Below are 20312 nucleotides of genomic sequence, written 5' to 3'. Positions count from 1 at the left end.
GTCCCAGGTCATCTCTGGACCCACCCACCAGGCAGGACACACCCTTGACCTAGTATTTATTGCTGACAGTGGATTGGTTGGAGTGGGAGAGCAAAATATTCTTCCATTGTCATGGTCCAACCATCACCTGGTCACTTTAAGACTTACCGTGACCACTAACCTCTCAGGAGACTAATGGATCCAGATGGCTTCCTGAGGTCTCTTGGGGATCTTCCTGTCATTGAGGCTGACGATCCTGTTGACGTCTTGGTCAATCGCTATAACAGCGAGATGGCCAGGGCGATAGACACGATCGCCCCCGAACGTCCCCTCTCAACCCGCCGACGCACCAGGGCTCCCTGGTTCACAAGGGAGCTGGCCGTGATGAAGTGGTCGAGAAGGGGTCTAGAGTGCTCCTGGCGGAGAACTCGTAGGGTATCCGACCAAACACGGCCTATTCTGCGGCCTTGCGGGCAGCCAGAAAGGCTTTCTCGGCTGCCTGCATAGCATCTGCAATCAATAGACCAACTGAGTTGTTTCGGGTTGTTGGGGAGCTCCTCCATCCTCCCCAGGGGGAGGAGACCCCTGACAACCCAGCAACCCAGTGCAGTGACTTCGCACACTTTTTTTGCAGATAAAGTCGCTCGGATACGCTCTGAGTTAGACACTGGGGTTAGTGCAATGCCAGGTGAGGTGCCTGAGGCATCTGTCTGTCCGATCTTGATGGATTTGTTTCGGCTTGTTCGCCCTGATGACGTGGACAAGTTCCTTGGAGCTATGAGAGCGACCACTTGTTCCCTAGATCCTTGCCCCTCCTGGTTAATCAAACTGACCAGGGGAGATTTGTTAATTTGGCTTGAGAAAATTATAAACTCATCTCTGGAACAAGGGATTTTTCCATCTAGCCCAAAACAGGCAGTAATTAGGCCTTTTCTAAAAAAGCATCCCTGGATCCGTCTACTCTTAACAACTATAGACCAATTTCCAATCTCCCTTTCTTGGGCAAGGTACTGGAGAGGGTGGTTGCTTCTCAGCTCCAGGGATTCTTGGACGACTGATTTTCTGGACCATTCACAGTCCAGCTTCAGGCCTGGTCACAGTACTGAGACGGCTTTGGTTGCCTTGGTGGATGACCTCTGCAAAGAGCTAGACAGGGGGAGTGTGTCCCTTCTGGTTCTCCTGGACATCTCAGCGGCTTTCAATACCATCGACCATGGTATCCTTCTGGGACGGCTCTCTGGGATGGGCTTTGGAGGCACTGCACTCCAGTGGCTCCAGTCCTTCCTGGAGGGCCGTTCCCAGTTGGTGAAGCTGGATGATGCCTGCTCGGACCCCTGGCCTTTGACCTGTGGGGTCCCGCAAGGTTCTATTTTATCCCCCATGCTATTTAACATCTACATGAAACCGCTGGGCAAGGTCATCCGGAGTTTTGGAGTTGGGTGCCATCTCTATGCAGATGACACTCAACTCTACTACTCATTTCCACCTAATTCCAAGGAAGCTCCTCAGATACTGAACCAGTGCCTGGTCGCTGTAATGGCCTGGATGAGGGCGAACAAGCTGAAGCTCAATCCTGACAAGATAGAGGTCTTCGAGGTCAGTCGCAAGTCTGATCAGGGTATTGGGTGGCAACCTGTGCTCGACGGGGTCGCACTCCCCCTGAAGGCGCAGGTCCGCAGCTTGGGGGTCCTCCTGGACTCAGAGCTGACACTTGATGCTCAGGTGTTGGCGGTGGCCGGGAAGGCCTTTGCACAATTAAAGCTTGTGCGCCAGCTGCGACCATACCTCGTGAAGTCTGACTTGGCCACGGTGGTCCATGCCTTAGTCACCTCTAGACTGGATTATTGCAATGCACTCTACGTGGGGTTGCCCCTGAAGACAGCCCGGAAACTTCAGTTAGTCCAACGTGTGGCTGCCAGGTTGTTAACTGGAGCAAACTACAGGGAGAGATCTATTCCCCTGTTTAAGGAGCTCCACTGGCTACCGATTATTTTCCGGTCCCAATTCAAGGTGCAGCTCCTTACCTATAAAACCCTAAACGGTTTGGGACCCGCCTACCTTTGTGACCGCATCTCCCGCTATGAACCCACTCGTCCTCTTCGTTCATCCGGTAGGGCACTTCTTTCGCTCCTGCCACCATCCCAGGCTCGGTTGGCAGGGATGAGGGAGCGGGCCTTTTCTATTGTTGCTCCCTGGATCTGGAATTCCCTTCCGGAGGAGATCCGGCAAGCACCCACCCTGGCTTCCTTCAAAAAGCTGCTTAAAACCTGGCTCTTCCCCTGCGCCTTTGGATAACCGAGCCCATATCTATAGTAGTTGCACAGGCCATCTCTTTGACTTGAAACACTGCACTTTATTCCTCTGCCCCAAAGCATCTCAGAATATAACATTGTATTTTAGTTCTAGTGGTCCCTCCAGGCCATCCTCTCCTCCATCCCAGTGGTCTTTTTTCTTTTTTCTTTTCATATTCATATGTTATTTGAGTGATTATATTCCTTCTGTTTGTGTGATTGTTTTAGTCAATTGTTATGTTTTGTTTTTTGTTTTTAATTCTTATAGTGTTTTATAGTGTTTTCAGTGTTTTATTGTACAATGTTTTATGCTGATTTTATATTGGAAACCGCCCTGAGTCCCTTTCGGGAGAGAGGGCGGTATACAAATAAACTTTTACTTACTTACTTACTTACTTACTAGGCTCTGAAGGATGAAATCAGACAGAAGTGGGTTGAAGGCAAGGATCAGAAGTGTTCTTCACTTTGACCAAAAGTGGATGTCAGAGAACCAGCGCTCTCAAATTAAACATAATGCAATGGATACATACAGAATCATTTATAGGGACTTGGTGGAAGTTACGATCCAGTTGCTGATTGGTGGAGGCGGTTGCTGCAGTTGATTGGTTTTCTTGTCTGATAGGAATTTGAATAAACTGTCATTGCTCAGTTTGAAGCTTGTGGCTGTTTCTTGGGTTTGTGAGGAAAGGAATGTGGATAGGGTTCGGTGTTGATGGATGTTGATAGCTTTTAATCCTGCCAGCCAGGATCTCACAATGGGTCCAGGCTGGGGAAAAAATGAGTGTCAAAACACCTTGATAGGTTCCCAGGGAAAGACAAAGGCAGGACCTTGCGTGATTTCATGACCTTTTCATCTGGCCAGGGATTAATTCATTGTTGGGTGGAAGGGGTTATTTTTGGCCAGGAAGGATGGTCACCAGGCAATTATGTTAACTGCCCTGAGCAATAATAGGATTAGTCCTGTGTCATCATCGTCCACCCCCCCCCCCCACCCCCCGATGGGTGCATGTGCAACTGTGTATTTGGAGCAAAGGCCACCTTTGGATGTCAGCCAGACTGTGTTTCCAGGGGAAAGGCCATATGTAGACATCATATATGTATGTGCTGGAGGAAAATCCTGAGAGTGCCTTGGACCGCAAGAAGATCCAACCAGTCCATCCTCCAGGAAATAATGCCCAGCTGCTCACTGGAGGGAAGGATATTAGAGGCAAAGCTAAAGTATTTTGGCCACATCATGAGGCAATAGGAAAGCTTGGAAAAGATCACGATGCTGGGGAAAATGGAAGGAAAAAAGAAGAGAGGCCGACCAAGGGCAAGATGGATGGACGGTATCCTTGAAGCGACTGGCTTGACCTTGAAGGAACTGGGGGCGGTGATGGCTGACAGGGAGCTCTGGCGTGGACTGGTCCATGCGGTCACGAAGAGTCGGAGACGACTAAATGACTGAGCAGCAGACGACATCAGCCAGTGGGACTTTTCTTGACCATGGGTCTTGGGGCACTTTGGGGGTCCCAGGTTTCGATAACATTATCTGGTGCACTCTTGCTATTTTTATATAGGATTTCTGCAGACACTGTCAAAATTTAAATCAACCAGCTTGTTCTTTAAATTGAAAGTGTGTGTAACCTAGAGCCAGATCAATAAAGCCACATGATAAATGTGCTACCGACTGAGTTGTGATCTTCCTCTCTGAGGTTTAGATAATACTGGTGATGTGCATTTATTGGGTGATGATTGCAGAATATCCTATACACTCTGATGGCAATGTTCCTATGGGAACAGCTCTTTCCTAATAACTCTCCCTTCATTGAAATTAATAGAAGGAAAATGCCATGTGTTATGTCTTAAGGATGGGAAGACGGAGGTCACCACAACAACATCCAGTCTCCGAGTCTAAAACAGAAAAGTTTCCTACCTCTCAACAGAGTTTTGAGAAGGGTTTTTTTGGCCTGCAATTTCCTAGGGGCCATATGGATTCTGGGAGTTGTCACCCAAAAAAGTTCTTATCCTAAGCTCTGTCTGGTTTAGGGAAGAAGAGTCCATTAAAACTCCAGTGGCTGAACAGCCAACAAACTTTTAATTAGTAGATATGGAATGTCAATATCCCTGGTACTCTCTCCACCTTTTATCTGACTTTTAAGAAGCTTTTCTGTCTCGCATGTATGAACAACACAGCTGCTGTTCTCTTCTCTTTGAATCTTGCCTGGCTCTCCTACCTGCTCAGCAGACTTTTGATTCATGTCTCAGTCTCTCTTTGCAACTCACATTTGTGAAGTAAAGGGATCAACCAAATCCCTCAATGTAATTGTGCCCGCTACACTTTCACTGTGCCAAGCCTAAGATTCTAACCCGATTAAAGGAAAAGCAAAAAGGTGACGCTTTGACATTTCCCAAAGGCATTGACCTTTTATTACTAATAATAATTGCTCAGACACCTGTGGGCCACAGGTTTTGCTGGCATAAATCTCCTTGCTTCTATTAACTTCAGTGGAGCTGTGCCAAATCTGTGACAGGATCTGGAACAAATACCCAGTTTGCCTTCCCAGTGATGAGATCTCAGTTGACTTACCTAAAATTAAAATTTCCCAGCAACTTCACACATTCTGTTTATGTAATCTAAAGCACAAATGCAAAAAGGAAAAGGTGGGGGACCCAAGTGGGGGAGAAAACAGCTCCCACACATGCACAGCTGTTGGAGGGAGGAAAAAATATGGCAGCACATTGCTAATTTGGGAGTAAAAATAACCAGATTACAGAAGTAGGAGTAGCAATGCAATTTTGAAGTGTCCTTATTGACCAGTCTTTGCCCTGACCAATTCATCCTTTAATCAAGAACATTCAATAAGTATGTAAGGATATAAAGGAGGGAACTCTGAACATGGCCAGCAACCATGTTCAGAGCTCCTACCTCCTATTGCATTTTACTCGTATGTTTACAACTGAAAAACAGGTGGGATGGGAACCATCAAAGTTTCCCATCCTGTTTCATTGCCCAGATGACCGCAGTCTCTTGCATCATATGAGCTTTGATGTAAGTCAATAGGATCCCATGGAAAGCAATAGTTTTAACCTAGATCACTGCCTCTTGTATCCTCTGAAGTTTGGGGCAGAACAATTTTTCCCACAGGAACACTTTTATACATTTTCCCTAACATTTATGGTGTGGTGATTTGAGCATTGGATTAGAAGCATTGTATGATTACCTGCTTATCCATGGAAACCCACTAGGTCAGTGGTTCTCAACCTGTGGGTCTCCAGATGTTTTGGCCTTCAACTCCCAAAAATCCTAACAGCTGGTAAACTGGCTGGGATTTCTGGGAGTTGTAGGCCAAAACACCTGGGGACAACAGGTTGAGAACCACTGCACTAGGTGATCTTGGGTGAGTCATATACACTCAGTTTCAGTTATGCTATAAATTGGAGCCCCTGGTGACACAGTGTGTTAAACCACTAAGCTGCTGAACTTGCTGACCAAAAGGTTGGCAGTTCGAATCCAGGGAGCAGGGTGAGCTCCCGCTATTAGCCGCAGCTTCTGCCAACTTAGCAGTTTGAAAGCATGCAAATAGGAGTAGATCAATTCCGGCAGGAAGGTAACTGCACTCTATGCAGTCATGCTGGTCACACGACCTTGGAGGTGTCTACAGACGACGCCAGTTCTTCAGCCTAGAAATGGAGATGAGCACCAACCCACAAAGTTGGACATGGCTAGACTTAATATCAGGGGAAAACTTTTACCTTTTACCTATAAATTGGAAACAGTTGAAGGCACACAGCACCAATTGCTTCAAAAGTTAAAGCAAACATACATAGGTTGGAAGCAAAACCTTCCCTGCTGCTCCACACTCATTTGGCTTGCATAGCATATCTGAAAAGGTCTTTGCACTGCAAGGAGTGGGCACCTTAACTACTTTTAAATTGATCCTCCGGAATAGTGATTCAGATTCATGTACTGCTCATTTCTAACAACCGTACAGACACCACTCACACAGCCATTGTTAAAATGTGGCTAGGTTAAGAAATGCTGATAAAAATGGTACAGATAACTTTTCTAGTGGATTTGAACAATTTGCCAATGGCTTCATTTTCAGAGAGCACTTTATTCCAGGTCCTTCAGTCCACAGTGAATCATTCAAATTGTGTTGGATTCAGCCTGGTCATGGCAATCTGCCTTAGGCAAAAGGGAGGCTGAGACCTATTTGTGAAATTAAATCAAGCACACAAACAAATAAACAAAACAAAAAACCCACCACTTCTGTGAAAATTACAGTGAAAATAACACACATGGCAGAACCTCTTGAGCCACACTTCTAGAGTTCCTTTGATCCATTTGTGTATCAAATAAGATTAGGTTTATTTCAGTTTAATTTGAGGAGGTCTAAGAGTTCTGCTTTGCGATCTCAAGATCTTTGGGGACTACAACTAAACCAACAAGTCTCAGCAAAGGTGGCTGCTTGGACACATACCAAGGTATAAGTCTTGTAATTACTGCAATGGTGTGGATGGCTTGTGGGCTTAAGGCCTATCTACACTGGCCAGAAATCTCAAATTGGGCCAGAGGCCTTTTCTGGGCATCCACATGATGTTCAGGGACTTCTGGCCTGCAGTGCAGGATAACATTGGTTAACTCTGTATTAAAAGAAATTGGGAAATGCTTCAGAATTTTGAAACTCCAGAATAGCAATGCATGTCAGGGTTGAACCAGCCTAGTTGTCCACATGAGCCAGTGCCATCTCCCCCTTTTCCTTGCATTCTGTGGCACAGGAAAAAGGGAATGGAGCTTACCTGGGCTGTCACTTATCACTGGATGTCGCTGGGTGCCTCTACTACTCTCTGGAGCTCTGCAACAAACAGACAAACAACAGCAAAGATAGAGTCAACCATCCAACAGGACCAAGCCAAGGTTAGACCACATGGACGTTTAGGATGTCCACTTCTGTCACTGCCACAGTTTGGAAGTGGAGTGTGATTTTGGGGCTGATCCGAAGCAACAATGTTTTGGATCAGCCCCAAATGTAGATGCCCGTGTAGATGAGCACTTGGTCTTTATGCTATGTTACCTGCACCAATGTTTCTCCTTTTTTTGATCAACTGAGATGTACACATTCTACCTACTCAATGGCTTGCGCATCTTTGGGCTTCAGCTCATCACCTTCAGAAACTGAAGAAGGATTTTTTTCATGTCGTTGTGCCATGTTTTTCACTTCTCCAAGGATTACCTATAGGATAGATATATTGATGTTAATGATCAGGTGGCTTGTTGTTTCATTTAAGGTATATCCTGCATTTAAATATACTACTTATGTCACTATAAGCCCTGATGGCGAAGTGTGTTAAAGCATTGAGCTGCTGGCCGGGACTTCCGGTTTGGCGAGATGGCGGCGGGGTGGACTTCTTGAGGGCTCTCAAGAAGCCAGCTGATCCTGGCGACCGGGTAGAGCGTAGAGCTCCCTCTCCCCGACGGATCGAGTTCGGGGAGACAGCCAAACCCACAGGGCGTCAACCGACGGTCTCAAGACCCTCACTCCTCAAGAGTGGGGGCCGGAGAGACCCGGACTGGCAGCCCGCAGGGTGAGCAGGTCGTGGAGAAGCGAGAGGACCGAAGGCGTCCAGATACACCGCTGAAACTCGCCTGATTTTAACAACACATACCAAGCCAAGTAACAGAAGGTATGAAAGAAAATCTTTTCTCTATAATGGACTGAGTGACTTTACCTATACGGAGGAAGAAATATATAAGAATATACAGGGGAATTAAATGCAACATTAAGAAAACCTCTTTCCCAAGTTTGTAGACCAAACTTACCAATCTATTGAAAAGAAAAGAAAGAAAGAAAACAGAGGTGATATATACAGAAGCATATCCATGTGGAACTTAAGGTGAATCTTGAAATCAAATCAAATTAACCGAAAATTAAATTAACTGAAAGAGAATTAAGAATTGGTCGAGTGAAGTAGAACTCGACTTTAAATGGTTAATAAAGGAAGGAAGACTCAGCTGACCTTGAAGAGAGGATCGCTGGGTCAGTGCCAGGAAACTCAGACAAAACAATCTGTCCACGTGGGCTGGAGGAAGGTTTACTAACGGAAGGTGGAGGGGAAACCCGGAACGGAATCGGACCAAAAGGAGCAGCCCACATACCATAGAGAAAGAGAAGGAGTGGGAAGGAGCGGACTACAGCTGCGGACCAGGAAGGGATCCAAGGGAAGAAGGAAATACGAAAGGAGACTATAGACTGTGGAAAGTAGAGAACAGAGAAAATTAAGACGAGAGGGACTATAGAAGTATATTGGAGCACATAAAAGACAGAAAGGGGAAAAGAGAGAAAGGAACTCAAGAAAGGATACGAGGGAAGGAAGAGAGCAATAAAGAGACGGAGAGACAGAGAGACACCGGGAAGGAGGCAGAACGTCCAAGGAGGAGGAGGGGAGATCCGAAGAGATGGCGAAGAAGGAGAAGGGCAACTCAGAGGTGCCCGCAGAGTGAAGAAGTCAAAGGAAAGGTGCGAAGGGGCGAAGGCGAAGCAGAGGGACAACCAGAGGACACCAGCAGAACGAAGAGGCCAAAGGGAAGGAGCGAAGGAACGGCGGAGAAACGGAGGGGCAACCCAAGGACACCAGTAGACTGACGAAGAGGCCAAGGGTAGGCATATAAGAGACGGTGGAGAAATAGAGAGGGCAAATAGAAGACAACAACATAGAGAGAAGAGTCAGAGAGAAAGATCGAAGGGACAACGAAGAAGAAGAAGATTAACTCATAGACATTTGCGGAGTGGTGAAGAGGATAAAAGGAATCCCTGAAGAGACAACGGATAACTGATAAAGAGAACAATAGGGTGTGGAACGGTGGTTAAAAGTTCACTAAGAAATAGAGGAAATAAGAAATAAGATAGTACCAGAAAGGTAAATTGAGACTAAGGAAAAGAAATTAAAGGGGGGAAAAAAACAGACAAGATTGTGATTATATTTAATAAAATGTCAGCATTTAGATTTAAAATGGATAAAGATAAAGGTACACAAAGGAGAGGCTCGCTTTCAGAAGATATTAGTCTCAGGGACGTCATGAAGGAAATGAGGGAAATGATGAAAGAGGTCCAGAGAATGGCAGAGAAGCAAGATGCCTATCAGAAAATGATTCAGGAACAAATGTTATGTATGAAAAATGAGATTACAGAAGAATTGGGGGACATGAAAAAAGATATAAATAATTTAAAACAGGAAATCCAAGAAATTAAACAAGATAAACAAAAACAAGAGAAGATACAAACAAAAACCCAAGCTAAGATAGAGAATCTAGAAATTAAAAATCAAAAACTAGAATTGAAACAAGAAATTATGGAACAAAAAAATCTAGAATACCAATTAAGATATAGAAACGTAGAGGAAGAAAGTAAAGAGAATATTAGGGAAACAATAGTTCAACTAACATCCGAACTAACACATAGTAAATACGAAGTTGTAGATCAGGAGATTGACAGGGTCTATAGGATTTCCACTAATTATGCCAGGAGAAACAAGGTTCCAAGAGATGTAATAGTACACTTCATAAAGAAAAAAACCAGAGATGATATTTTAAGAGAAAATAACAAAAAACCAATTTATTACAAAGATAAAAAAATAGCTATCTTAAAAGAATTCCTACCATCAACATTAATTAAAAGACGAAAATATATGTTCTTAACAGGGGAATTAAAAAAGAGACAAATCAAATTTCGATGGGAACAACCAGAAGGAATCATGGTGACCTATAAGGAGGAGAGATCGTGGCTAACCTCGGAAGAAAAGGCAAAAGACTTTTATCGTAAATTAAAAAAGGATTTTGAAACAATACCCCAAAAAGACAAAGGAAAAGGAGAAATAAAGGGCAAGATGGACAAGAAGAGGTCGAGAGAAGAATCCCCGGATATGGAGTACCTCCCTGAGGGCATGGCTCTCCCAGAATTGGATGAAGTTGAAGAGGAAGAAATAGCGGATCAAGAGAAGAGGGAATTTCTGAAGGATGGAGAGACAAATAAAATGCAATTTTAACAATATTAATGGAATTAACTCGCCAACCAAGAGAAATAAAGTTTTCAACAACATTAGAAAACGGTGTTATGATATCGTGGCTCTACAAGAAATTCATATTACACAGAAACACAATCTACTTTTAACCCAAAAGCTTCTAGGCAAAGAATTCTACTCACTGTCAAAGGAGAAAAAGAGGGGGGTGGTGACATATGTTAAAGAAAGGATAACAGCAGAACTTGCATTTAAAGACAACGAGGGAAGAATCTTGGGGGTATTTATAAATATAAATAATAAAAAAACATTAATTTGTAATATTTATGCCCCAAATGGCCCAAAAACAGAATTTGTTAAAAAACTACAAGATTTAATAATGGAACATGAATTTGATAATTTGATTATACTTGGAGACTTCAATGGGATTATGAATTCAGATATCGACAAGACAATAGCAAATAATAAAAATAAAAAAATCGGAGGGGAGAACTTACCAAAAACTTTTACAAATCTACTACAAGAATTCAATATGCAAGATGCATGGAGATCCCTCCATCAAAAAGAAAGAGATTACACATTCTATTCGGATAGGCACCAGGTATGGTCACGAATAGATATGGTCTGGGCTTCCAATAGCATAATAACGAAAATGTCTAAAATAGAAATTCTAACCAGAACTCACTCAGACCACTGCCCAATGCGATTTACAATTCATGAAACAAAAAGTCCAGGAAAATGGAGGGTAAACAACCTACTTCTGAAGACGGAAGAAGACATAGGAAAAAATAAATTAATTCTGAAAGAATATTTTCTTATAAATACGACCCCAGAAGTCACGATACAAACGGTCTGGCTGTCATGAGGGGCCATTTCATAAGACAGAATGCATGGAGAAATAAATTAAGAAATCAAAAATTAAAAGATCTACAAGAAGACATGGCAAAAATAGAAAAAAATCTTTAAAAATCTCCCAAAAACCAAAAATTGAAAAAAGATTTAGATCTTCTGAGATTACAGAAAAATAACATAGAAATGGAAGAATTGGCAAAAAAATTGAAATTTGTAAAACAAGATTATTTTCAAAATGCAAATAAACCGGGGAGATGGTTGTCAAGGAAAATCGGGAAGAGGAAACAAAAACAATACATAACTAGGATTGACTCTAAAGGAAAATGCTTTCAGACGGATAAGGAAATCTATATAAAACATTATATAAGAAAGATCAAATTAAAAAAGAGGATATAATGAAATACCTAGGGGGTAAAAAACTACAGAAGATAACAGACGATCAAAGAGAACTCTTGAACACATCTATCGACGAAGATGAAATAAAGAAGGCAATTAGAAAGATGGACTCAAACAAAGCACCGGATCCGGACGGTTTCTCAGTAACATATTATAAAACATTTGAAGAAGAATTAATACCCCATTTAAAAAATCTGATGAATAATATCCTTAATGAAGGAAAAATACCAAATTCTTGGAAAGAAGCCAATATAACAGTAATACATAAAGAAAAAACTGACCCAACAAATGTGAAAAACTATAGACCCATATCTCTATTAAATGTAGACTACAAAATATTTACTAATATACTTGCAGGAAGAATGAAATAATTCCTAGGAAACTGGATAAAAGAGGACCAAACTGGCTTTCTTCCAAATAGGCAACTAAAAGACAATGTTAGGACAATTATCGATATTATAGACTACTATGAGACAAACAATGAAAAGAAAATGGCCTTACTTGCAGTCGACGCCGAGAAGGCCTTCGACAACATCAATTGGGACTTTTTCAAATTATTAATGAAAGAAATAGACTTAGGTTTTCAATTTACAAACTCCATACGGGCTATTTACGAAGATCAAAAAGCAACAATTTGGATCAATGGCTGTAAAACTGAGGAAATAAGGATCAATAAAGGCACCCGCCAAGGATGCCCTCTCTCCCCCCTTATTTTCATTTTTGCCCTGGAAATCCTACTACAGACTATAAGGGAAGATACGAATCTGAAAGGTACTAGAATCAGGAGTAGCCATTATAAAACCCGAGCATTCGCTGATGATTTGATTTGTGTTATAGAGGATCCAACTGAAGATATAAAAAAATGGTTAAACATAATAGAAGAATATGGCAATGTGGCAGGCTTTAAAATCAATAAAAATAAGTCGATGATGCTGACAAAAAATATAAACAAGATGGAGCAAGGAAAATTAATGGAAATTTCGGGACTCCAAGTCACAAACAAAATTAACTACTTAGGAATATCAATTACCGCCAAAAACTCGCAATTGTTGAAAAACAACTACGAAGTTAAATGGGCAGAAATAAAAAAACAATTGGAAAACTGGAAAAATCTAAAACTGTCATTATTAGGAAGAATCTCGGCAATAAAAATGAACGTCTTGCCAAAAATGTTATACTTGTTCCAAAATCTTCCAATTCTTAGAAATATGTCCATATTTAAGAAATGGGAAAAAGACTTAACTAAATTCATCTGGCTAGGGAAAAAAGCAAGAATTAAATATACCAATCTGATTGATGATACAAAGAGAGGAGGCCTAGGAATGCCGGACCTGAAATCATACTACGAAGCATGTGCCCTAGTATGGGTTAAAGACTGGACAACATTAAAGAGAGAAAAGATTCTAACCTTAGAGGGCCATGATCTTCGAATCGGATGGCACGCATATTTGTGGTATAACAAAACAAACGTAGAAAAGAATTTCGGAAATTATGAAAATCTGGAACAAATATAAAGTAAGGATATATTCTAGAACCCCCCTCTGGATATCCCCGCTAGAAGCGGGACAAAGGAGACTACTAGGCTGGAAGAAATGGCCCACATATAAAGATATATTAAGACAGAGTGACGGAAGACTAGAAATGAAATCACAAGAAGAACTCAAGGAAAATTTCAAAGACATATCGTGGTTCCAATATAGACAACTGAGAGAATATTACAATAAAGACAGAAAGGAAGGTTTCATGTGCAAAGAAACATTCTGGGACAGAATTATGGCTTCTGAAAAAAAAATGGATAACAAAGATATATAAAAGGATCCTCGAATGGCAAACCGAGAAAGATTTTGTAAAAGACTGCATGACAAAATGGGCATTAAATATCAAAAAAATAATTTATATGGATCAATGGGCAAGTTGTCCTGCTTCAGTTTCCCCATGAGATTACAAAAGATAACATTGGCCAACACGCATTTGCTGCCTTAAATGTTAGACCTATTTCTGGGTATATTTCACCTCTTGAGTCCAAAAATGGCACCAGTTTCCCCCTATCAGTTCTAGTTTTTGAGATACAGAACATATACCATATACCCGTCTTCATCTGCTCACCCATCAAAAATTATGATAACCATATCTAAGAAACTAGAGCTGATGTGGTGTATGCAATGCAATTTTTTGAATCAGTGCCCTAAATAATCCTAGGAACAGACCTCAGAACCAAGACATCAAAATATTTTTGTTTGGACCTCATAATAGTAGTTTACTAGGCTAGAAACTGGGAATTTTTTTAAAATAAATGTGATATGCCCTATTTATTATATTTAGGTACTACATTTCTTTAGTAGCACTGAAGGCAGTATAACCAGAATTCAAAGCCTACCTTGCACTGAGTTATCGGCCACACCCCAACATGTTCATCTTCCAGAAAACTGTTGTATGACATATCTCCATATCACAACCAATTCCCTCAATCCATGGCTCATAATGGAGAATAATATTTGTTTGCCATGATGAGATTGTTCAAGGAAAAGCTGGGTTTAAACAAACACTCAACCACACGGTGGAACACTCTATCGGGCTTGCTGTTGCTCATTCATTTAGTCATCTCCGACTCTTCGTGACCTCATGGACCAGTCCACGCCAGAGCTCCCTGTCGGCCGTCACCACCCCCAGTTCCTTCAAGGTCAACCCAGTCACTTCAAGGATACCATCCATCCATCTTCCCCTTGGTCGGCCTCTCTTCCTTTTTCCTTCCATTTTCCCGTTCCCGATCGTGATCTTTTCCAAGCTTTCCTGTCTCCTCATGATGTGGCCAAAATACTTCAGCTTTGCCTCTAATATCCTTCCCTCCAGTGAGCAGCCGGGCATTATTTCCTGGAGGATGGATTGGTTGGATCTTCTTGCGGTCCAAGGCACTTTCAGGATTTTCCTCCAGCACCAGAGTTCAAAAGCGTCTATCTTCCTTCGCTCAGCCTTCCTTATGGTCCAGCTCTCGCATCCATAGGTTACTATGGGGAATACCATTGCTTTGACTATGCAGACCTTCGTTGCCAGTGTGATGTCTCTGCTCTTCACTATTTTGTCAAGGTTGGCCATTGCTCTCCTCCCAAGAAGTAAACATCTTCTGATTTCCTGGCTGCAGTCTGCATCTGCAGTGATCTTCGCGCCTAGAAATATAAAGTCTGTCACTGCCTCCACATTTCCCCCCTCTATTTGCCAGTTATCAATAGGTGTATTTGCCATGATCTTGGTTTTCTTGACGTTTAACTGCAACCCAGCTTTTGCACTTTCTTCTTTCACCTTGGTGATAAGGCTCCTCAGCTCCTCCTCGCTTTCGGCCATCAGAGTGGTATCATCTGCATACTTCCAGCAATTTTAACTCTGGCCTTGGATTCCCAAGCCCCGCACGTCGCATGATGTGTTCTGCGTACAAGTTGAATAGGAAGGTGAAAGTATGCAGCCCTGCCACACTCCTTTCCCAATCTTGAACCAGTCTGTTGTTCTGTGATCTGTTCTTACTGTGGCTACTTGGTGTTTATATATCAATTCGCTTCTTACACAATAAATACATTGTATAAGATGAAATATTGCTTTGCAGTCCTGGAAAAGATTACACTCTGGTTCATTCCTGAGTGGACATGCATGGAAATGACCAGTGCTTTGAACTCCTGGTGTGAAAATGTGTAGACTGGCAAGAATGCTATTTGACTCCACACATTTTGATTCGGGTTTCCCCCATGCCCTTATACCTATCCACTGTTGCAATGTGCTTCCTAAATTAGAAATTGCTGCCTCAAGATACTTTCTAAATTGGAATTTAACATCTAGGCTAAAAAAAGATGTCTCTCCCCTGTTTTACAAAAGCTAGGTTATGCACTATTTTTGCTCCTGTTATTCCACACCTTTTCATGTCTTTTGAGGCATCATTATATATTTATTAACACTGCTTGGCAATTGTCCTTTTTCGGACTGCAGTCTTTGTCTAGTGTAATTATGGACATGACAGGGGGATTGTGGGAACTATTGTAGAAAATCCCCTAGTTTCAAGTCTGGTTACATAAATACAGTGATACAGAAACAGATGTAGAGCCTTGCTGTGATTTTTACCTTTTCATTCTACTTTTCTGCTCCTGAACTTTCTGAAATCTACTCTAGAGAATGTTTGAACCTGCAAGAATAGGTGTAAAGATTGGGAAGCAAGGAAGCTTCAAACAGAAGTAGTATTAATATTTTTAGCCGAGGATGTTCTGATGGTGAAATTCCATCAATGAGTACCACCCACTATCCTGTTCAGCATTTGAAATTGAACTCAAAGAAAAAGCAGCCATCGATATACAGGAAAACTAACACCACTGCCATTTTAAAACCTGGTAAAGATGCCAGGAATGACCGACCAATCTCTCTCCTATGTCATTTATATAAAGTATATGAGAGAGTGCTATTAAATCAACTAGGCCCTGTTATTGAACCCCATCTTATTGCACAACAGGCAGGTTTTAGACTAAGGAAAAAATATACAGCTCAAATTCTCAATCTGACTGAGTATATTGAGGATATGAGAAAGGATATGAGAAAGGCTGCATTATGGGAACAGTTTTTGTGAACCTTACAGCAGCCTATGACACGGTACAACATAGAAAAATGCTGGATAAAGCCTACCATATTACCCGGGACCACGATTTTACAAAAACTGTCCAGACCCTCCTAGAAAACCACAACTTCTATATGGAGTTTCAAGGCAGGAAAAGTAGATGGATGAGGCAAAAGAATGGTTTACCCTAAGGAAGCGTTCTTGCATCAACCTTGTTTAACATCTTTACTAACCATCAGCCACTCACAAAGAGTTTTATGTACGCTGACGACCTTGGCCTAACAACACAAGCAAAAGACTCTGAAACAGTTGAAAAACAACTTACTAATGCCTTGGAAGATCTGTCCAGCTACTACAAAGATAGCCATCTGAAGCCTAGACCTGCCAAGACACAAGTGTATGCTTTCCACCTACGTAACCATGAAGCCAACAGAAAAATTAAAGTTACCTGGGAAGGCCAAGAGCTCGAACACTGTTTCCATCCTAAATATCTCAGTGTCACCTTAGATTGAACACTAACATTTAGGAAACACTGTATGAACACCAAGCACAAAGTAGCTGCACGCAATAATATCCTGCAGAAACTTACTAGCAGTACATGGGGTACAGACCCAAAATTAATAAGAATATCAACCCTGGCCTTGTCTTACTCAACTGCTGAGTATGCCTGTCTTGTTTGGCACAAGTCTGTCTATGTGAAGCAGGTAAATATAGTACTGAATGAAACATGTAGAATAATCACAGGATGTCACTAACATACACCTGTTGATAAACTCTACAAGTTAGCTGGCATTGCCCTCTCCCGATGTGCGACAGGAAGTTGCTGCTAACTGGGAGAGAAATAAAGTTGAACACTGTGAAAGCCACCCGCTATATGGCTATCAACCTACTCCCAGTAAACTCAAATCAAGGGAAAGTTTCATGAGAACTGACACTCCTCTAAATCTTCCCCCAGCAGCAGCAAGAATATCCCTCTGGGCAGCTAAACCAGGCAATCTCAAACGGATGACCCCCGCGAGCATCTTCCTCCGGGGGCAAACAAAGAATAGGCAACTTGGAAGTCCCTGAACAGACTCAGAAGCAGATTGGGCAGATCAAAAGACAACCTGGTAAAATGGCATGTCCTAGAAGAATCCTCCACCTTGTGCAAATAGCTCTGCATCTGTATGCTTGCCCACAATGCCCTGCCTCATGCACAAAGAAAGAATTGTTTAAAGCTACAGACAATGCAATTGATATTGCCCGTTTTTGGTCTAATTTTATTCAGTCGCTTGAGTTCCCTCTATTTTATCAGTTTTATACCTAATAATAATAATAATAATAATAATAATAACTTTATTTTTATACCCCGCCCCATCTCCCCGGAGGGGACTCGGAGCGGCTTACATACAGCCCGAAACATACAGCAATAAAATGATAAAACAATTATTTCAACAGTAAAACATCAATATCAATAAAACCATCATAAAAATCAACATACAGCATAAAATGTTAAAAACAGGAGACTAAAACAAGGATCTGGGCCAAAGTGCAGAATATATCCAAATGGGAGAGGTAGTTTCTCAGCCAAAGTAGTCCATAAAGTGCATAGTAGTGGCAGAATATCCTGTAGTTGGATGGGCAGATAGTTCAACCTAATAATTAATCGTCAAAGGCCTTTTGGAAGAGCCAGGTTTTTAGGCTCATTGTATACTTATTTATACAATGCTTTTGACATTAAATAAAATAAATATACATTTATGATAATTATATCATTTTTGGTGTTTGTAGGCTTTTGATGTTTATATGCCAAAAACAATACAGTACAGTACAGTATGACCCCTTATCCACAAAATAATATCCGTGGTTTCATTTACCCATGCTCCAAAAATATTCCCTTTGGAAGTGTTTTTGATTCTCTCCAGTGGTATTCCAAAGTAGGCTTCCTGTCCAAGAAAGCATAGTCAAAATATAGGATTCACTCCTATCCTTGGTTTCAGGTCTCTGTGGCATTCTTGGAATTTATCCTTGTGGGTATGGGAGCCACACTGTATAAAAATCAGAACTTGGAAAAAAAAAACATGACTTATAGTACTACAACGCTCAGAATCCCCTGACAGTTTTGAGAATCATGGTCAAAAAAGATAACTTTGCAAGCTCTAATAGCAACAACCAACTTGAAAACTAAAAGCAATAATAAATACAGTAATGCAGTAACTTACATGCAGCATGAAAAGCAACACAAAAGGAGGGGGAGGAAAACAGAATGAGATTTAATCAGATTGGTATTTGAATGAAGCATGATTTGACCTTTTCTTGCACTCGCACAATGCCTAGCACAATGGGGTTCTAGGTGCTGCCGGAAAAAACATAATGAATGTTTCATGACAATGTTTTCTTCCTGCCAGATGGCAAACAAGGAGAAAGAAGGGAAGCATGGGGCAGATTTTCATATCAAGGTCCAGTTTATCATATTTAATTTCCCAAGTACATTTGGATTTTACCGCACAAGGCTTTTGCATGGGCAAACCCTTGCATGTTTTAAATTGAGCCTTGCTTTATATACTGTTCACAACTTCACTTGTATGTAATTTTTCATATAATTGCTTCCTGCAATTTCCCAGATGTGGCCTTTCTAAAGGACATCATCTCTGCTATTATATCTACTCCTGAAGCTTCCTTGTTTTATCTTTTAAACAATGTTTTATATAATTACTTACTGAAATGAGTTATGTCTCTGAACAGTGCATTGGCACCTTTTCTTATTCTTATTTACATTTTCTTATTAGTAATGTGGGAACGGAAACTTCTGGTTAACTAATTCATACAGTTTCCCTAAGAAATTCAATTATTTTCCAAATCATATTTCTCAGAATAATGTTGGAAATGGATTAGAAGGAAACAAGATTTTTCTATACATCTAATGTACAGAATATACATTATCTATATATATAAAAGGGTAATGAAATTTCAGCCTAGGACAAAACAACAAAACTACACATCCCAGAAACACTAAACTCAGCAGCACAATCCCTCATCCATGCCTCTACGTTCATACAACAAAAAGAAAAGAAAAATAAAGTCCTAATTAGAGGGAGAAGAATAATTGTTTTTATCCAATTGCTGCCAGTTAGAAGGCTACGCTCCGCCTACTTGGTCTCCTAGCAACCCACTCAGCCCAGGGGACAGGCAGAGTTAGGCCTCACTTAGACCTCTTCCACACTGCCTATAAAATACAGATTATCTGATTTTAACTGGATTATATGGCAGTGTAGACTCAAGGCCCTTCCACACAGCTACATAAACCATTTATAATGGACTTAATGTCAGGAGAAAACGTTTACCCTTTACCTTAACTACCACCAATTCCTCAATACTTTATTTCCCATACCACCATACTTCGCCACAGGAACACGTGGCTGGGCAAAGCTAGTACATAATATAATGTATGAGGGGCCCCTGGTGGCAGAGTGTGTTAAAGCGCTGAGCTGCTGAACTTGCGGACCAAAAGGTCCCAGGTTCAAATCCCGAAAGCGGAATGAGCGCCCACTGTTAGCCCCAGCTCCTGCCAACCTAACAGTTCAAAAACATGCACCCTTGGTACCCGCTAAGGTCAAAGACCCTCTGAAGACAACAAAATATGTGAATGCTCAAATCCTATAATATACAGCATATAATGTCCGTTGCCAACCTAGCAGTTCGAAAACATGCAAATGTGAGTAGATCAATAGGTACCGCTCCGGCGGGAAGGAAACAGCGCTCCATGCAGTCATGCCGGCCACATGACCTGGAGGTGTCTACGGACAACGCCGGCTCTTCGGCTTAGAAATAGAGATGAGCACCAACCCCCAGAGTCGGTCACGACTGGACTTAACGTTGGGGAAAACCTTTACCTTTACTAATGTATTTGTATGATGCCTCTTCTGGATTGTGACAATGTGTAGCACAGCCCTTACCTTGTCATAGTAAATTGATTACCCTAGAATGGGATGTTTTAGAAACCTCATACCACCATTCCCAAATGTTTCCTAGAATGTAGGGTTGAAAGGGGATTTCTTGTAGGCTGTTTAATTCAACTACTGCTCAGTGCTCAATATGCAAAGCTAGAATATCCTCAACTGTTGGAACTCCAGTCTTGCTTGAAGGATTTTTCATTGGCAGTAATGGAGTATGAAGTATCTAAGCACTAAAGTAGCACCTTCCCCCTGCCCCAGCATTTTCTGGAGTTA

The 20312-nt window shown here is 41.6% G+C and overlaps 1 long non-coding RNA gene across 1 annotated transcript in view; it reads right to left on the bottom strand.

The window, feature by feature from the left end:
* The window catches only part of LOC134299969 (uncharacterized), a 43269-nt gene extending 23894 nt beyond the window's left edge, over nucleotides 1–19375 (bottom strand). The window contains exon 1 of the long non-coding RNA XR_010007225.1: nucleotides 7053–19375. This is a non-coding gene — a long non-coding RNA (uncharacterized LOC134299969). The remainder of the gene's footprint in view (nucleotides 1–7052) is intronic.
* Nucleotides 19376–20312: the final 937 nt, after the last annotated feature.

The sequence above is a fragment of the Anolis carolinensis genome, chromosome 6, assembly GCF_035594765.1.
Source record: "Anolis carolinensis isolate JA03-04 chromosome 6, rAnoCar3.1.pri, whole genome shotgun sequence".
NCBI classification, from domain to species: Eukaryota; Metazoa; Chordata; class Lepidosauria; order Squamata; family Dactyloidae; genus Anolis; species Anolis carolinensis.
The sequence above is the reverse complement of the archived record's forward strand: the minus strand, read 5'-3'. Positions and strand labels throughout refer to the sequence as shown.